The sequence below is a fragment of the Hylobates moloch genome, unplaced genomic scaffold, assembly GCF_009828535.3.
Source record: "Hylobates moloch isolate HMO894 unplaced genomic scaffold, HMol_V3 SCAFFOLD_12, whole genome shotgun sequence".
NCBI classification, from domain to species: Eukaryota; Metazoa; Chordata; class Mammalia; order Primates; family Hylobatidae; genus Hylobates; species Hylobates moloch.
In genome coordinates, this window is record NW_026652287.1 from 66,592,899 (window position 1) to 66,612,100 (window position 19,202).

General features: G+C 39.3%; 1 protein-coding gene and 1 pseudogene across 7 annotated transcripts in view; both read right to left on the reverse strand.

Moving 5' to 3' along the window:
- The window catches only part of GRIP1 (glutamate receptor interacting protein 1), a 715,306-nt gene that overhangs the window by 205,727 nt on the left and 490,377 nt on the right, over window positions 1-19,202 (reverse strand). The gene's annotated exons all lie outside the window — the stretch shown is intronic.
- On the reverse strand, window positions 12,987-18,592 carry LOC116479346 (oxysterol-binding protein-related protein 9-like; annotated as a pseudogene).

The window sequence follows — 19,202 nt, forward strand, 5'->3', positions numbered from 1 at the left end:
AGGGACAGGTACTGACTATGCCACCCAGAGGCAACACATGATAGACTAAAATACATCAGTGGCTATGTGGATGACATGGACACCAGACATATTAATGAGGAGGAATTTTCCAGAGTTAGAGACCAATTAGGATGTGGGAAGCATGGAAGCGTGGAAGTGAGTGAGGATCAAAAAGGCCCCAAGGTTTCCAACTTGTTTGATTGGTGGATGTTGACATCTGTCGCTGAGAAAGGGAATCTAGAAAACAGGAAGTTTGTGTTGCTGTGAGTGATTGGAGTGGGGCAGGCACACTATATAATGTCATATAAGAGAAATTTAACATTGAAATACCACAGAAAAACCTGGTCTTAAAATACTTATCGTCACACCTCAAAATGCTCTATAAGACCCTCACCCCATGGCTGTAGCGTAAAAAGAGAAAGTACAATTTCAAAGCAACCACTAGAGGCATATTCAGCAAAACAGGTGAAGCTCTTTACTTCTTGAAGTTCTATTAACTGCAGAGATTTTTTAAAATACCATAAACAAGTAGAAATACTATTGGCAAAAACTCTGTAAAGTAAGTCACAAATTTTGAAATGCTCGTGTCAACAAGAGTGTTTTGTTCCTTACTGTATCTCCAGCATCTAGAATAGTGCCTGGAACATTCACAGTCCTCCCTGGTAACTGCTGGTTGAACGAGCGCATCAGTCCCAAAACAGGGAATTATAATGGGGTGGCGAGCATCGGCTTGTGGCAAACAGAATTATTGCTGGATGGTGCAGAAGCAAAATGATAAAGGAGCAGAATCTGAACAGGAGCAGACAGAGTTATTTCCCTAAGCTTACTTGATTAATTGTACCAATACCTTAGTAAGGGGAATTGGGGCACACACCAGAATACTACAGCTATATCTGTGTACTACTATTGAAAAAAATATTATTGCTCATACTACAGTTTTATCTGTATATTACTTTTAGTGTGCCACCAGGAAGTTTATTCCCCTTGGGAAATAAACAGATGCTTTTTCCAATACTTATTTCAAGCTCTTCCTAACATCCCCTAGTTCAGCAAAGCTGTGGGGATCAAAGCTGGGTTTCTGTGATGAACTGCTGCATTTTCAGTCTCAGTTTTTGCCACCCAGACTAGCAGAGAAAGGTTTTTGGGCATTTTCCACCTCTGTGTAGTGACATGAGGGATATACTAGAATTTTTCTCATCCCTTGGGAGTCTGAACATAAATTTGATCTGTGGCAGGGATGTACAGCACATAAATATTACCTGGCACAAATATTCATGTGAAACAAAATTATGATTGGGATTTATCTCATGCAGTGATGGGAGGGCTGGATTAATATCTGTATGTTTCCTGGAGCACCTCCATAGAAAGGGGATATACAAATATGCAGTGTCAAATACAAAAATATGTGACCCCTGAAGATATGTGATATATAGGTCAGGATTCCTTTAAAAATAGATTGAACAGAGATGTTGACTGTTTTTCTGGCATAACTGATTCAGGTATCAAATGCCTTCTAAAGCATTAAGTTAAAAAAAATTCCTGCTTTTAAAATATGGCAATACTAGAATTGTTCCAATTTCAACTTCTCCCAAAATCAGTTATTTAATTGTCAAAATTTGCTATTAAGCTTTCCAATGTCAAACTTATTAGCAAGTTATTTAGTTTTCACGGGTCTTAGTTTCCTTACATCTAATTTAGGGATAATAATGGTATCTACTTACAGAACGTGGTGAAATTAAGTAATACAATTCTTATAAGGAACTTATGGTAATAACTCACACAGTAAGTGTTCAATACATGTTAGCCATGGTATTATTGTTGTCTTGTTGTCATTATCATTGTTATTTAGATATTGGAAATTTCCAGATATGCAAACTGCCAATTTTCTACTATATTTTGATTGTTATGGCTATAAGACAAAACAATTAACAGTGGTATTTCACTGTTGGTGAAGTCACAGACTACTTTGAGAATTTAATGAAAGCAGTGAACCCTTGTCCCAAAAAAACTGTGTGCATGATTTCAGGGGAATTCATGAATTCCCCCTGGGGTTTATCCATGTACCCTACTTTAGAAACTCTGACCTAGAAGATCAGGTTTGAGCAATGTGACAATCAAAGAACAATTTACGCTGGAGTGACATTTTATAATTTGTGTGTATGTTGGGTAGGGGGTTGTAGAATAGCTAACAGCACCCACATCTATCAGTCATGTATTCCTACACAATCATCTGATAGTCTAAATAAAACCATGATGCAAGATATCAGAAACAGGAAATGGCTCACCTCAGTGAAACCACCTGTCTTCCTAAGCATGACGGCCTGAGTGGTGGACATTTAAATGTAAGAGTTGATAAGGGCCAGGAAAAAGCACTGGGCAGGATATCTCGGAATTGCACTTGCTTCAAGAGCCTCAGGCAGTTTTCCTTTGGGAAAACTTTCCATCTGTAATTTTCACTTGTAAACTGTTATAATCACATTGTTGACATGATTGAAAACTGGAGTTTCCAAGTAAAACTGAAGCAATTGGCATGGCTATCTTTGAATTTAATTACTCTGATTTTCAATGTTCCCTTAGATAAGTTAACTACATTCTTACAACTATTTATGGACTGTTTTGTCCTAAAAATATTTTTAAGCATTTATAATTGCCAGACTCTGTGGTAGAGCCTAGTATTTTGAAGACCAATAATCACTGCCTCTACCTTTCTGCAATTCACATTCTAAATGTCTAAGAGACAAACATCTAATAATTTCGATGAAATGTCGTCAGTCCATAGCATGGCCTGGGAGCCTGAAAGGGAATAACAGCTCAACTTATGCTGCTGAGGAAGTCCTCTATAGTTTATAGATGGCTATTTAGAGGTTTAAGTTCTTCTTTAGATGAAAGTAGAATATTTACTTGCAGTATTACTATTGTTTCCACTTAATAGAGAAGTGAAGATACCAAGTATTGCTTAGCAAATTAATGAGCTATTTTTGGGAGGAAATCATTTATTTTTGCATGTATTTTTGGGTGTCCTTTTGGCTAGAATCCTTTTTTTTTTTTTTTGAGACAAGGTCTCACTCTATTGCCCAGGCTGTACTGTAGTGGTGCGATTTTTGCTTACTACAGTCTTAACTTCTTGGGCTCAAGGGATCCTCCTGCCTCAGTCCCCTGAGTAGTGTGTGTCACTATGCCCAGCTGATTTTTTAAAAGTTTTTGTTGTTGTTGTTGTAGAGATGGGGTCTCACTATGTTGCCTCGGCTGGTTTTGAACTCCTGGGCTCAAGCGATGGTCCTGCCTCAGCCTCCCAAAGTGCTGGGACTACAGGCATGAGCCACGGTGCCAGACAGGGCAGTATCTTATGTTGAATAACTATTTAAATATGAAAATCCAGAACTACTATGCGAGGATTAGAATGATCAGATGTTCTGATCTGGGAGTCCAGCTGAACAACAAGGGATGGGAGCAGCTGGGTAGGTAAAAAGAAAGAACACTCTGGAAGTGAAAGAAGATCCTGAGAAAGATATCAGGTAAGGCTGCACTACAGCTAGTGAGAGCTAGTCACTGCTGAGTTAGGTAGCTTAGTGTTTAATATGAGGGGCCAAATGTTGCATCTTCAAAGACAACTAAGAGGACAAGGCTTGAGGTTCCATTGTGCCTGAAAGGGAAATGGAGAAAGGATAAACTTCAACAAGAAATCAGACTTCTTAAATAATCAGGGAAAAGTAGAACTTAGAGCTACACTCACTTGGCCTTTTTCTTCCATGAATATCTAAGTATCCACAAATCTAACACGAGCTAGGAGCCTGACTGAATAGAGAGATTAAAATGAAGAAATTTGTGATACTTTTAAAGATTATCCATTCTTTTAAAGCAGTTTATACTTTTCCAAGTATTCTTACATCCACTCACTAACTTAGCCTTCAGAAAAACTCTGTAAAGGAGGGCATACTACCATTTTATAGATTAGGGACACTGAGACTTGAAAATTAGGGTCCTTTCATTAGGCCGAACATCGTGTCTGTTTTATGTACATGAAATTTCTCCCTCATGTAACTAAATACTACAAAGTTTCAGACTCATCATACAGTAATTGGCAAACAGTGGACCAAATGAATATATAGATGAAATGCTTTTGAGAGAAGGGAAGAAAAGTAAAGCTAGCCTCAAGCAGACTCCAAGCCACAAGGGCACTAGTAAATCAGTCCTCATTTTGTTACAGATGCCTGTGCATCAGGGGCATTTATTTGACTTTCCCTTGTTTCATGAGACTTGATCCATTTCAAATAAAGGAATAGATGGAAAACTAATAGTGTAGTCACTGCAGATCACCAAGAGGCAAAGCATCTGGGGAGCCCTGTGGACTTTCCATGGAGAAGCCATGGGCCTGCTGCAGTGAGTCAGAGCTTCATGAGAGCCCTACTCAGACCCATTGGAATTCAGAACTGGAGAAGGCTGTGATGCCTATATCAAGGACAGCTCTCACACCCTGTATTTGGCTTTCTCTATCCTACCAGGGAGGGTACCATTCTCTCCTGGCCCCTCTCCTGGTCCCTTTCGTTTCTTCTGCTCTACATGGGAAACCATTTTCTTGTCACAAAGAAATGTTCCTCACTGGAGTAAGCATAAAGAGAATGAGCAGATAAAGCAGTCACTACTGTTTCCTCTTTGATGCCATCCATCCTTTGTATTAGTGCCTCAGTCACCTTATGTAACACTATCTTACCCAAGTATAACTATCTTCTAGCCTCACTCTGAGTTTGAAATGCTTTAGTCCCTCCCTGTCTTCCTCATTTCCTTCCTCCTTCCCTCCCTCCTTCCCTCTCCCTCCCTTGCTTCCCTCCCTACCTTCCATGGAATATCTATTGATAATTTCCTAAATTCTAAGCACTTTGCTATCTAGCAGTAAATGATGTAGACTTAGTCCTTGACCTCAAGGAATTTATATTCTATTAAAAAATACAGACCTTGGGAGGCAGAGCAAGGTGGCTGAATAGAAGCCTCCACTGATCATCCTCCCTGCAGGAACACCAAATTTAACAACTATCTACATAGGAAAAGCACCTTCGTAGGAACCAAAAATCAGGTGAGTGATCACAGTACCTGGTTTTAACTTCGTATCACTGAAAGAGCCACTGACAAGTATAGGAAAAACAGCCTTGAATTGCCGATGCCACCCCTTCCCCATCCCACATGTCTTATGGCACTAAGAATTTGTGAGCTTGGGGGAGGAAAAGTGCTGTGATTCTGGGACTTTGCATTGGAACTTGGTGCTTCCCTATCACAATGGAAAGCAATACCAGGCAGAAGTCAGCCAACACCCATGGAGGAAGCATTTGGACCAGCCCTAGCTAGAGGGGAATCCTCCATCCTAGCAGTTGGCATGTGAGCTCCAACAAGCCCCACCACAGTGGACTAAAGTGGTTTGGGGCCCTAAATCAACTTGAAAGGCAGTCTAAGCCACAAGAACTGCAATTTCTAGGCAAGTCCTAGTGCTGTGCTGGGCTAAGAGCCCATTGAGTTGCTGGGCATGTGACCTTGTAAGATACCAGCTGTGGTGGCTAAGGGAGTGCTTGCACCACTCCTCCCCCAAGCCCAGGCAGCACAGTTTGCAGTTCCAAAAGTGACCCCTTCCATCTGCTTGAGGAGAGAAGAGGGAAGAGTAAAGAGGACTTTGTCTTGCAACTTGGACACCAACTCAGCTATAGTCAGATAGGGCACCACCCAAAGTTGGGAGGACCCCATTGCAGGCTGTAGCTTTTGAACAAGATTTCTAGACAAAACCTGGGCCAAAACTCACTGCCTTGAAGGGAAGAACCCAATTCTGGCAGGTTTCATCAGCTGCTGACTTAAGAGCTCTTGGCCCTGAATAATCAGCAGTGGTAGCCAGGTAGTACATGCCATGGGCCTTGGGTGAGAATCTGAGACATGCTGGCTTCAAGTGTGACCTAGCATATTCCCAAATGTGGTGGCCATGAGGAAAGACTCTTTCTGCTTGAGAAAAACAGAGGAAGAGTAAAGGGAACTTTGTCTTGCAACTTAGGTACCAGTTTGGCCACAGAGGAGTAGAGCACCAAGTGGGCCCTTGGGGTTCCCATTCCAGGCCTTGGCTCATGAATGGCATTTATGGACCTGCTTTGGGCTAGAGGGGAGCCCACTGCCCTGAAGGGAGAATCCTGGGGCTGGAAGCATTCATTACAAGCTGACTGAAGAGTCCATGGACCTTAAGTGAACATCGGTGGTACTTTGGCAGTATTCCCCATGGCACATTGGAGGTGGTGGCCATGGGGAGAGGCTACTCTGCCTGTGGAAAGCAGAGGGTGGAGTGGGAAGGACTTTTTATTGTGCTTTGGGTACCAGCTCAGCTGCAGTAGAATAGAGCACCAGGTAGCTTTCTAAGGTTCCTGACTCCAGGACCTGGCTCCTGAATGCCATCTCTGAACCCATCCAGGACCCAGAGGAACTCTCTACCCTGAAGGGAACTCTTCACCCTGAAGGGTGGCTGGTTCTGCCACTTGCTGATTATAGAGTTCCAGGGCCTTGAGAAAACATAGGTGGTAGCCAAGTAGTGGTTACAGAAGGCCTTGGGTGAGACCTACTGCTGTGCTGGCTTCAGGTCTGACCCAGTGCAGTCCCAGTGATAGTGGCCACAGGGGTGCATGTGTCACTCCTTCCCCATCTCCAGGTGGCTCAGCACAGAGAGAGACTGTCTGTTTGGGAGAAAGTATGGCAAGAGAGTAAGAGTCTCTACCTAGTAATCCAGATAATTTTTCTGGATCTTATCCAAAACCACCAAGATGATGCCTCTATGAGTCTATAAGAGCCATAGCATTACTGGGCTTGGGGTGCCCCCTAATGCAGATATGGCTGCAGTGACCAAAAAATTAGATCCCAACACCCACATCCCTTCAAATACCTGCAGAGCTCTCCCAAGAACAAGCCCAGACTGCGACAACTACAATAAATACTTAACTCATCAATGTTCAGACACTGAAGAACATCTATAAACATTAAGACCATCTAAAAACATGACCTCATCAAATGAATAACATAAGGCACCAGGGACCAAACCCAGAGAAATAGAGTTATGTAACCTTTCAGAGAGAGAATGCAAAATAGGTGACTGGAGGAAACTCGATGAAATTCAAGATAATACAGTGAAGAAATTCAGAATCCTATCAGATAAATTTAACAAAGAGATTCAAATAATTAAAAAGAATTGAGCAGAAATCCTGGAGTTGAAAACATGCAATTGACATACTAAAGAATGCACCACAGCCTCTTAATAGGAGAAGTGATCAAGCAGAAGGAAGAATTAATGAACTTGAAGACAGTCTATTTGAAAATAGAGAAGACAAAAGAAAAAAGAATGAAAAAGGAATAAGGCATGCCTATTAGACCCAGAAAATAGCCTCAAAAGGGCAAACCTAAGAGTTATTAGCCTTAATGAGGATGTAGAGACAGATAGGGATGTACAGACAGGTATTATTCAAAGTGATAATAACAGAGAACTTCCCAAACCTAGAGAAATATATCAATATTTAAGTACAAAAAGGTTATAGAACACCAAACAGATTGAACCCAAAGACTGCCTCAAGACATTTAATAATCAAACTCTCAAAGGTAAAGGAAAAAGAAAGAATCCTAAAGGCAGCAAGAGAAAATAAACAAATAACATAGAATGGAGCTCTAGTAAATCTAGCAGCAGACTTTTCAATGGAAATCTTACAGGCCAGGAGAGCGTGGCATTACATATTTAAAATACTGAAAGAAAAAGAACTTTTATCCTCGAATAGTATATCTGGCAAAAATTGCTTTAAGCATGAAGGAGAAATAAAGACCTTACCAGACAAACAAAAGCTGAGGGATTCCATGAGCACCAGACCTGTCCTACAAGAAATGCTAAGGGGAATTCTTCAATCTGAAAGGAAAGGATGTTAGTGAGCAATAAGAAATCACCAAGAAAAACACAGTATAACACTGTAATGGTGGTATGCAAACTTAAGAAGAAAGACTAAATGATGAACCAATCAAAAATAATAACTATGACAACTTTTCAAGAAATAGCCAGTATGATAAAACATTAAAAAAAACAACAACAACAAAAAGTTAAAAAGCAGGGGGACAAGTTGAAGTGTAGAGTTTTCATTAGTTTTCTTTTTGCATATTTGTTTATGCAATCAGTGTTAAGTTGTCATCAGTTTAAAATAATGGGTTATAAGACAGTATTTGCAAGCCTTATGGTAACCTCAAATTGAAAACATACGACAGATACATAAAGTATAAAAAGGAAGTGATTAAAACATACCACCAGAGAAAAATTACCACTAAAAGGAAGAAAGGAAGGAATGACAGAAAAAAAAATAAGACCACAAAACAACCACAAAACTAATAACAAAATGGCAGGAGTAAATCCTTACTTCTCAATAATAACATTGAATGTAAATGGACTAAACTCTCCAATCAAGAGACACAGAGTGGCTGAATGGATAAAAAATAAGACTCAACTATCTGTTGTCTACAAGAAACACACTTCACCTATAATGACTCATATAAACTGAAAACAAGGGATGGAAAAGGACATCCTATGCCAATGGAAACCACAAAAGGGCAGAAATTTAAAAAGTAATCCCATTTACAACAGCTACAAATAAAATTAAATAGCTAGGAATTAAAAGAAGTGAAAGGTCTTTACAATGAAAACTTTAAAACCTTGATGAAAGAAATTGAAGAGGACACACAAAAAATGGAGAAAGATACTCCATGTTCATGGATTGGAAGAATCAATATCGTTACGATGTCATACTACCGAAAGCAATCTACCAAGTCAATGCAATCTCTATTGAAATATCAATGACATTCTTCACAGAAATAGAAAAAACAATCCTAAAATTTATATGGACCCACAAAAGACCCAGAATAGCCAAAAGTATCCTGAGGAAAAATAAAACTGGAGGGATCACATTACCTGACTTCAAAATATACTACAGTTCTATAGAAGCCAAAACTGCATGGTACTGGCATAAAAACAGATACACAGACCAATGGAACAGAACAGAGAACCCAGAAACAAATCCATACACCTACAGAGAACTCATTTTCAACAAAGGTGCCAAGAACATACACTGGGGAAAAGACAGTTTCTTCAATAAATCATGCTGGGAAAACTAGATATCCATATGCAGAAGAATGAAACTAGACCCCCATCTCTTGCCATATATAAAAATCAAATCAAAGTGGATTAAAGAATTAAATCCCAGACCTCAAATTATGAAACTACTACAAGGAAACATCAAGGGCACTCTCCAGGACATTGATTTGGGCAAAAATTTCTTGAGTAATACTCCACAAGCACAGGCAACCAAAGTAAAAATGTATAAATGGGATCACATCAAGTTAAAAAGCTTCTGCACAGCAAAGGAAACAATCAACAAAGTGAAGACACAACCCACCGAATGGGAGAAAATATTTGTAAACTATACATCTGACAAGGGATTAGTAACCAGAATATACAAGGAGCTCAAACAACTCTATAGTAAAAGTTTTAATATAATAATCCAATTGAAAAATGGGCAAAATATTTGATTAGACATTTCTCAAAAAAAAGAGAGACAAATGGCAAACAGGTATATGAAATGGTGCTCAACATCATTGATCAGCAGAGAAATCCAAATCAAAACTACAATTAAATATAATAACATCTCACCCCAGTTCAAAGAAAGGGAATAACAAATGCTGGTGAGGACATGGAGAAAAGGGAAGTCTTGTACACTGTTGGTGGGAATATAAACTAGTACAATCACAATGCAGAGCAGTTTGGCGGTTCCTCACAAAACTAAAAATAGAGCTACCATATGATCCAGCAATCCCTAGCAGCATATACCCATATACTGCTAGGTATATGCCCTAAAGAAAGGAAATTGATATATCAAAGAAATATCTGCACTCCCATATTTATTGCAGCACTATGTACAACAATCAGGATTTGGAAGCAACCTGTGTTCATCAACAGATGAATGGATAAAGAAAATGTGGTACATATACACAATGGAGTACTATGCAGCCCTAAAAAAGAATGAGATCCTGTCATTTGCAACAACATGGATGGAAAAAAGGTCATTATGTTAAGTGAAATAAGTCAGGCACAGAAAGACAAACACATGTTGTCACTTAATTGTGGGAGCTGAAAATTAAAACAATTGAACTCATGGAGCTAGAGAGTAGAATAATGGTTATCAGAAGCTGGGAAGATAGCGGGGGAGTGGAAGGAAAGTGGGGATGGCTAATGGGTACAAAAACATTAGAAAGAATGAATAAGATGCAGTATTTGATAACACAGCAGGTGACTATAGTTGATAATAATTGTACATCTTAAAATAACTAAAAGAGTATAATTGGATTGTTTGTAGCACAAAGGATAAGTGCTTGAGGTGATGGATACCCCATTTACCCCGATGTGATGATTATGCATTTCATGGCTGTATCAAAACATCTCATGTACCCCATAAATATATATACCTACCATATACTCACAAAAATTAAAAACTAAAAAAAAAGAAATACTGACTTAAAGAAATAGAAAATTATAACAATATGGTTAGTTATGACTATTTAGAAAAACAAAGGGTTAATCTGGGGCTAAGTTGGGACAATCACTTGAAAAATATTTGCAAATGGTTCATTATGCCCTAACAAGCCAGCCCTATTGCCTCGCCTCTGGCAAGTCACTAAATCCTTGTGTGCCCTAATCTCTGAACTGTAAAATGAGAGAACTGAAGTATATGGCTTAAAAAAAAATACCATATTTTATTGACTTTAAGGTGCCAGCGATTGTAAGGCACACTGTTATTTTATTTGCTGCTAAGAAAGAATATGGCTGGGTTCAGCTGCTCATGCCTGTAATCCTAGTACTTTGGGAAGCTGAGGTGGGAGGATTGCTTGAGCTAAGGAGTTTGAGACCACCCTGGACAACTTAGCGAAACTCTGTCTCTACAAAAAAATTTAAAAATTACCCAGGCATGGCGGTGTGCTCCTGTAGTCCCAGCTACCTGGTGGGGGATAGGGGGTGCTAAGGTGAGAGGATTGCTGGAGCCTGGGAGGTTGAGGCTGCAGTGAGCCATGATTGCACTACAGCACTCCAGCCTGGGCCAGAGCAAGATCCTGTCTCAAACAAAACAAAATAAAACAAAAGAATATGCTGTCAATCAAATTACAACATAATGCTTATCACTAAGGTTGTTTAAGTATTATACTTATTAAATAACTCAAAGTGCATGCATTAAAAGAAAAATGTCAGTGAAATAAATCAGTCAAGATGCTCCTACAACTTTTCCACATTTACCCTCTGAACCAGTGTCACTGATGTCCATAATTTCTATATGACATTGTCCTCATCACCAGTCCTTTGGGCACCAAGAGCACTGTGATGCTGCATTTTTTAAAGTGCTCTGTTGTTGCCCCTTGGATTTTCTTTCAAGCTGCTGAGTCTCATTTGGCAAGTTTCAATTTTTTTGAAAAATTACTTTATGAAGCTTGAAGAAATATTGAGTATAATTAAACTATAATCTGGGGTTAGATATAACTTAATAATAGTTCAATTCCAAAAGAAAAGTTATTGCAGGTGAGACCATAACATTTCCCAACACGATTTTAAGACACTGTGCTGATTTCTCAAAACAACTCTGAGGAACCCATATTTACAGTAGAAGGAGTTTTTATGAAAAACCTGGCATTATGTATCTTTGTTACATGATTATATATGTATGTACATATAATACAATGTTAGATGCACCATCACCCCTGACCCCCTGCCGCACAGTTGAAAATCCACATGTAACTTTTGACTACCCCAAAACTTAACTATTAATAGCCTACTGTTGACTGGAAGATTTACTGACAACATAAACATATATTGTGTATGTTATATGTATGATATACCATATTCTTATAATAAAGAGAAGAGAATGTTGTTAAGAAGATCATAAGGAAGAAAATATATTTCCTATTTAATAAGTGGAAGAGGATCATCATAAAGGTCTTCATCCTTGTCTTCTTCACGTTAGGTAGGCTGAGGAGGAGGAAGAGGAGGGTTGGACTTGCTATCTCAGGGGTGGCAGAGGTGGTAGAAAATCTGTGTTTATGTAGACCTGTGCAGTTCAAACCCATGTTGTTCAAGGGTCAACTGCATATATATGTGTGTATGTATACAGTTATACTATATATACAGTATATACACTATATATACTGTGTGTATGTGTGTATATATATACACATATAATCCAACATATGAATTGTATATACACAAACACACACATAATCCAACATCATAAGAACTAGAAAACAGAAGTTGTATTCCTTAACATCAGTATTAGAGTGTAGAGTTTGAGGCTTGGATTTAGAAATGCTTTCAATATGTAGGGTTTGGAAAAGGAGCAAACATCTTGTTTTTAAAACCTGAAGTTTTTCTCAGGACTTACGACCATACCTGCCACAGAGGAAAAAAGGGAAGCTTTTCCCACTGTAATTGTTCATCTGTGTCAGAAGGTCCCATATCCTGTGTAGATCTTATAAATATTTTGCTAGATTTATGGCAAAGAGAGACATTGATGCTGCAACTGAAGCAAAACACAAACTCAAAAAAGACAAACAGAAGAAACCCAAGAAAGGAAGGAGAAGGAAATCCAATGGGAGACAAGCTTATTTCATGAAGATGGAAGATGTTGGGTTTATGATGAACCATTACTGAATTATCTTGGTGCTGCCAAGCACTGGGCTAGGAATTTCTATTTACTTGATTTTTTATGTTATTGCAAATGGTACTGCTTTTTAAATTTCCAATTATTCATTGTATATAATTAAATACAATTGATATTTAATTGTAAAAAAAAAAAAAACACAAGAAAGTCTCACATCCCTGAGAAACCATTGCAATAAGAAGGGAATGAACAGGTTCTCCCAAAGGGAGAATGTTTGTTGCTTAATTATGCTTACTGCCCTGGCCATCAGGTATAAACTTTACATTTCCTAGCCCAATGCTTGGCAGCACCAAGATAATTCAGTAATGGTTCATCATAAACCCAACATCTTCCATCTTCATGAAATAAGCTTCTCTCCCATTGAATTTCCTTTTCCTTCCTTTCTTGGGTTTCTTCTCTTTGTCTTTTTAAAGTTTGTGTTTTGCTTCAGTTGCTGCATCAATGTCTCTGATTTTTTTTTTAATATTTTAAGTTCTAGGATACATGTGCACAACATGCAGGTTTGTTACATATGTATACATGTGCCATGCTGGTGTGCTGCACCCATTAACTCATCATTTACATTACATATTTCTCCTAATGCTATCCCTCCCCTCTCCCCCCACCGCACAACAGGCTCTGGTGTGTGATGTTCCCTACCCTGTGTCCAAGTGTTCTCATTGTTCAGTTCCCACCTACAAGTGAGAAGATGCGGTGTTTGGTTTTCTGTCCTTGCAATAGTTTGCTCAGAATGATGGTTTCCAGCTTCATCCATGTCCCTACAAAGGACATGAACTCATCCTTTTTTATGGCTGCATAGTATTCCATGGTATATATGTGCCATATTTTCTTAATCCAGTCTATTATTGGTGGACATTTGGGTTGGTTCCAAGTCTTTGCTATTGTGTATAGTGCCACAATAAACATATGTGTGCATGTGTCTTTATAGCATCACGATTTATAATCCTTTAGGTATATACCCAGTAATGGGATGGCTGAGTCAAATGGTATTTCTAGTTCTAGACCCTTGAGGAATCGCCACACTGTCTTCCACAATGGTTGAACTAGTTTACAGTCCCACCAACAGTGTAAAAGCGTTTCTATTTCTCCACATCTTCCCCAGCACCTGTTGTTTCCTGACTTCTTAATGATCACCATTCTAACTGGTGTGAGATGGTATCTCATTGTGGTTTTGATTTGCACTTCTCTGATGGCCAGTGATGATGAGCATTTTTTCATGTGCCTGTTGGCTACAGACATGTCTTCTTTTGAGAAGTGTCTGTTCATACCCTTCACCCACTTTTTGATGGGGTTGATTTTTTCTCGTAAATTTGTTTAGGTTCTTTGTAGATTCTGGATATTAGCCCTTTGTTAGATGGGTAGATTGCAAAAATTTTCTCCCATTCTGTAGGATGCCTGTTCACTCTGATGGTAGTTTCTTTTGCTGTGCAGGAGCTCTTTAAATAAATCCCATTTGTCAATTTTGGCTTTTGTTGCCATTGCTTTTGGTGTTTTAGTCATGAAGTCCTTGCCCATGCCTATGGCCTGAATGGTATTGCCTAGGTTTTTTTCTAGGGTTTTTATGGTTTTAGGTCTAACATTTAAGTCTTTAATCCATTTTGAATTAATTTTTGTACAAGGTGTAAGGAAGTGATCCAGTTTCAGGTTTCTACATATGGCTAGCCAGTTCTCCTAGCACCATTTATTAAATAGGGAATCCTTTCCTCATTGCTTGTTTTTGTCAGGTTTATCAAAGATTAGATGATTGTAGATGTGTGGTACTATTTCTGAGGGCTCTGTTCCATTCCATTGGTCTATATCTCTGTTTTGGTACCAGTACCATGCTGTTTTGGTTACTGTAGCCTTGCAGTATAGTTTGAAGCCAGGCAGCGTGATGCCTCCAGCTTTGTTCTTTTGGCTTAGGATTGTCTTGGCAAAGCAGGCTCTTTTTTGGTTCCATATGAACTTTAAAATAGTTTTTTTCCAATTCTGTGAAGAAAGTCATTGGTAGCTTGATGGGGATGGCATTGAATCTATAAATTACCTTGGGCAGTATGGCCATTTTCACGATATTGATTCTTTCTATCCATGAGCATGGAATGTTTTACCATTTGTTTGTGTCCTCTTTTATTTCACTGAGCAGTGGTTTGTAGTTCTCCTTGAAGAGGTCCTTCACATACCTTGTAAGTTGGATCCCTAGGTATTTTATTCTCTTTGAAGCATTTGTGAATGGGAGTTCACTCATGATTTCACTGTTTGTCTGTTACTAGTGTATAGGAATGCTTGTGATTTTTGCACATTGATTTTGTATCCTGAGACTGCTGAAGTTGCTTATCAGCTTAATGAGATTTCGGGCTGAGACGATGGGGTTTTCTAAATATACAATCATGTCATCTGCAAACAGGGACAATTTGACTTCCTCTTTTTCTAATTGAATACCCTTTATTTCTTTCTACTGCCTGATTGCCCTGGCCAGAACTTCCAACACTATGTTGAATAGGAGTGGTGAGAGAGGACATCCCTGTCTTGTGCCAGTTTTCAAAGGGAATGCTTCCAGTTTTTGCCCATTCAGTATGATATTGGCTGTGGGTTTATCATAAATAGCTCTTATATTTTGAGATACATCCCATCAATACCTAATTTATGGACAGTTTTTAGCATGAAGGGCTGTTGAATTTCGTCAAAGGCCTTTTCTGCATCTATTGAGATAATCATGTGGTTTTTGTCTTTGGTTCTGTTTATATGATGGATAATGTTTATTGATTTGTGTATGTTGAACCAGCCTTGTATCCCAGGGATGAAGCCCACTCGATCGTGGTGGATAAGCTTTTTGATGTGCTGCTTGATTCGGTTTGCCAGTATTTTATTGAGGATTTTTGCATCGATGTTCATCAGGGATATTGGTCTAAAATTCTCTTTTTTGTTGTTGTTGTGTCTCTGCCAGGCTTTGGTATCAGGATGATGCTGGTCTCATAAAATGAGTTAGGGAGAATTCCCTCTTATTCTATTGATTGAAATAGTTTCAGAAGGAATGGTACCAGCTGTTCTTTGTATCCCTGGTAGAATTCAGCTGTCAATCCGTCTTCCAAAAAAAATCCAGGACTTTTTTTTGGTTGGTAAGCTATTAATTATTGCTTCAATTTCAGAGCCTGTTATTGGTCTATTCAGGGATTCAACTTCTTCCTAGTTTAGTCTTGGGAGGGTGTATGTGTCTAGGAATTTACCCATTTCTTCTATATTTTCTAGTTTATTTTCGTAGAGGTGTTTATAGTATTCTCTGATGGTAGTTTGTATTTCTGTAGGATCAGTGGTGATATCCCCTTTATCATTTTTTATTGCATCTATTCTCTATTTCTTCTTTATTAGTCTTGCCAGCGGTCTATCAATTTTGTTGATCTTTTCAAAAAACCAGCTCCTGGATTCATTGATTTTTTGAAGATTTTTTTTGTGTCTCTATCTCCTTCAGTTCTGCTCTGATCTTAGTTATTTCTTGCCTTCAGCTAGCTTTTGAATATGTTTGCTCTTGCTTCTATAGTTCTTTTAATTGTGATGTTAGGGTGTCGATTTTAGATCTTTCCTGCTTTCTGTTGTGGGCATTTAATGCTATAAATTTCCCTCTGCACACTGCTTTAAATGTCTCCCGGAGATTCTGGTATGTTGTGTCTTTGTTCTCATTGGTTTCAAAGAACATCTTTATTTCTGCCTTCATTTCATTATTTACCCAGTAGTCATCCAAAATTGACCACATAGTTGGAAGTAAAGCACTCCTCAGCAAATGTAAAAGAACAGAAATTATAACAAACTGTCTCTCAGACCACAGTGCAATCAAATTAGAACTCAGGATTAAGAAACTCACTCAAAATCGCACAACTACATGGAAACTGAATGTCTCTGATTTTTAAGTTGAAAGTACATCCTTCTAAAGGCAGTGGGATTCATTTTTTTTCGATCTTTCAACTTCCTGACTATCTTCTTGATTATAGACATCTTCTTGGTATCTACAAAGACTGCATTTTCCCCTGTTGCATATTTTGCATACATTACACCATTCCATTCCCCTTCAGTTGAGCAAAAGGATTCTCATCCTTTGGAGAAAGAAATCACAGTGGTAATTCTGTGCTTCCTGTCTCCAGAGAAAGGTTCAGTGTGGAAGATGATGTTTGCACTATCACCAGTTTTGGAATAATTAATATTGCATTCTCTTCCTAGTTCCATTCAGAGCACTGTGAGGATAGACCATCCGCAAACACTGGGGAATGTGAGGATGTAATGTTTCTCATAGTTAAAACACAAGACACAGGGCTCGTGGCCCCACCCTATGCTGTGTGTCCCAATTGACATCCTAAGGAATTTTGATTAGGTCCAGATATCACCAATGAGTTGAATCTTTTTGACAAACACTCAGCATAAAAGGCTGAAGTAGGTGGATGATGGGAAATCTCTTCAGTCACAAATTTTACATTGTTTTTGGAAACCCAGGGAACTGATCCTTCTAAAACTAGCTTTGTGTTCTCTTTGGTATCATTTGGTAATGTCCATTGACACTGAAAGATCTTGCTAAAATGACTTTTTGACAATCGATTCTTTCCTTCTTGCATGAAAGGCTGAGAGGTACCATCTCACATTCTGAACCATTCAATCCCTGGTCACCAATGTTTGCAAAAAGGTTGGATATGCATAAAACGTCTGCATATGCTTCTAAAAGAGATCCTCTTTCAAGAAAAAATGGTGGAAGAACTACTTTAGTAAGATCCATACTAAGCCTAACCTGTGACAAGAGGTGCATGGTAACACTCTTATGCTCCTCCATGGACCCTGCCTCCTCCTCGTCAGCTCTCTCATCATGTGAATCAAGAGTCAGCATCACTTGTTCCATTGGATGTGAAAGAATTAAGTGATTCTGTGCTACCTGGGCACTTTAGTCTGTTTTCCACACTGCCATGTGTCAAGATTGACACAGATTCAGAAGAATCTATTAAGTGCTTTGGGGATGAGCCATGTTGATGACATTCATCAGCATTGTAGAATTCATCTTCACTGCTGGAATAAGAGAATTCTGGGATTGTATTTAGAGAAGCCATTGACATGGCTTGGAGAAGTTAGACTGCTACTAGGTGGTGAATGGGCACTGCCTTTACTATTTGGTGTTGGAGTCTAATGATGTCCAAAGGTAACTAGTACAGGTCCAACTGGTCAGGAAGATGAACTCTGCTCTGTCTTATGCAGTTGAGTAGGTTCCAGAGGCAGGTGAGACAGTCTGGGAAGGCACTGTGCTGATCACAGGTTCCAAGGGACTAGGTTGATACATTGCATCTACAAGATTAATAGTACTTATAATTCTATCTGCATGCTCCTCAGCATTATTCTGGTCTTTAGCAGTCTGCATCAACAGAGTGCAGTGTTTAATTGATTCCACCATGCTATTTGCTTCTCTTTGAGAGTTTCAGTTTTCTTTCTCTGCTTATTATCTTTGCAGTTTTGAAGCTTGTGATCAAAAAACTTTAATTGTTCTATCAAGATTTGTAGGTAGGCATCAGCCTCCGGAGCAGTGGCTCACGTCTGTAATCCCAGCACTTTGGGAGGCCGAGGTGGGTGGATCACGAGGTCAGGAGTTCAAGACCAGCCTGGCCAAGATGTGAAACCCTGTCTCTGCTAAAAATACAAAAATTAGCTGGGTGTGGTGGCAGGTGCCTGTAATCCCAGCTACTGGGGAGGCTGAGGCAGGAGAATCACTTGAACCCAGGAGACGGAGGTTGCCGTGAGCCGAGATCGCGCCACTACACTCCAGCCCGGGTGACAGAGGGAGACTTCGTCTGAAAAAAAAAGAAGTTAAGTTTCCTGTCAAAGTTTTGGACACTAGGAACAAATCCTGAATCCAAATCTCTGGAGGTGACAAGGAAGGAGGCAAGGAAAGTGTGACATCTGAGCCCAGAGCCTGGCCCTGGGAAGGCACCAGGGACCGTGGGACTCAGGAGTGGAGGTTGACCCTCTCCCAGACCCTCAGGCTGTACTCACTCCATAAGTGTCCAGCAAGAAAGTCATTTGCAAGACCCCCACACTCTGTGCCTCCAGGAGATGGGGCTGGGGGCTGCTTCTGAGCACCCCTTTTCCTTCTCCACTTGATTGGATCCTCATTTGGCAAGTTTTGATACTTGTGCTTCTTGAGCTTATGGGAAAGTGTCAACAGAACATTTTAGACAACAGTACATCTTCCCTCCTCAGGTTTATTTCAGGTTTTATTCAGTTTCAGGTTTATTTCCTGAAACTTCAAGAAGGTACATTTATCCAATGATATCACCAGGAACTGTAACCAAGTAAGTGCATGCGCAGGCAATAATAATAATATTATGATTATCACACGTCTAAGAACAACTATAAAATGCATCCCAGTTTCACAGTTGTTAAAATGTGTATGTTGGGGGTAGTTTGTAGGCATTGTATGTATGTATGTATGTATGTATGTATGTATGTATGTATGTATGT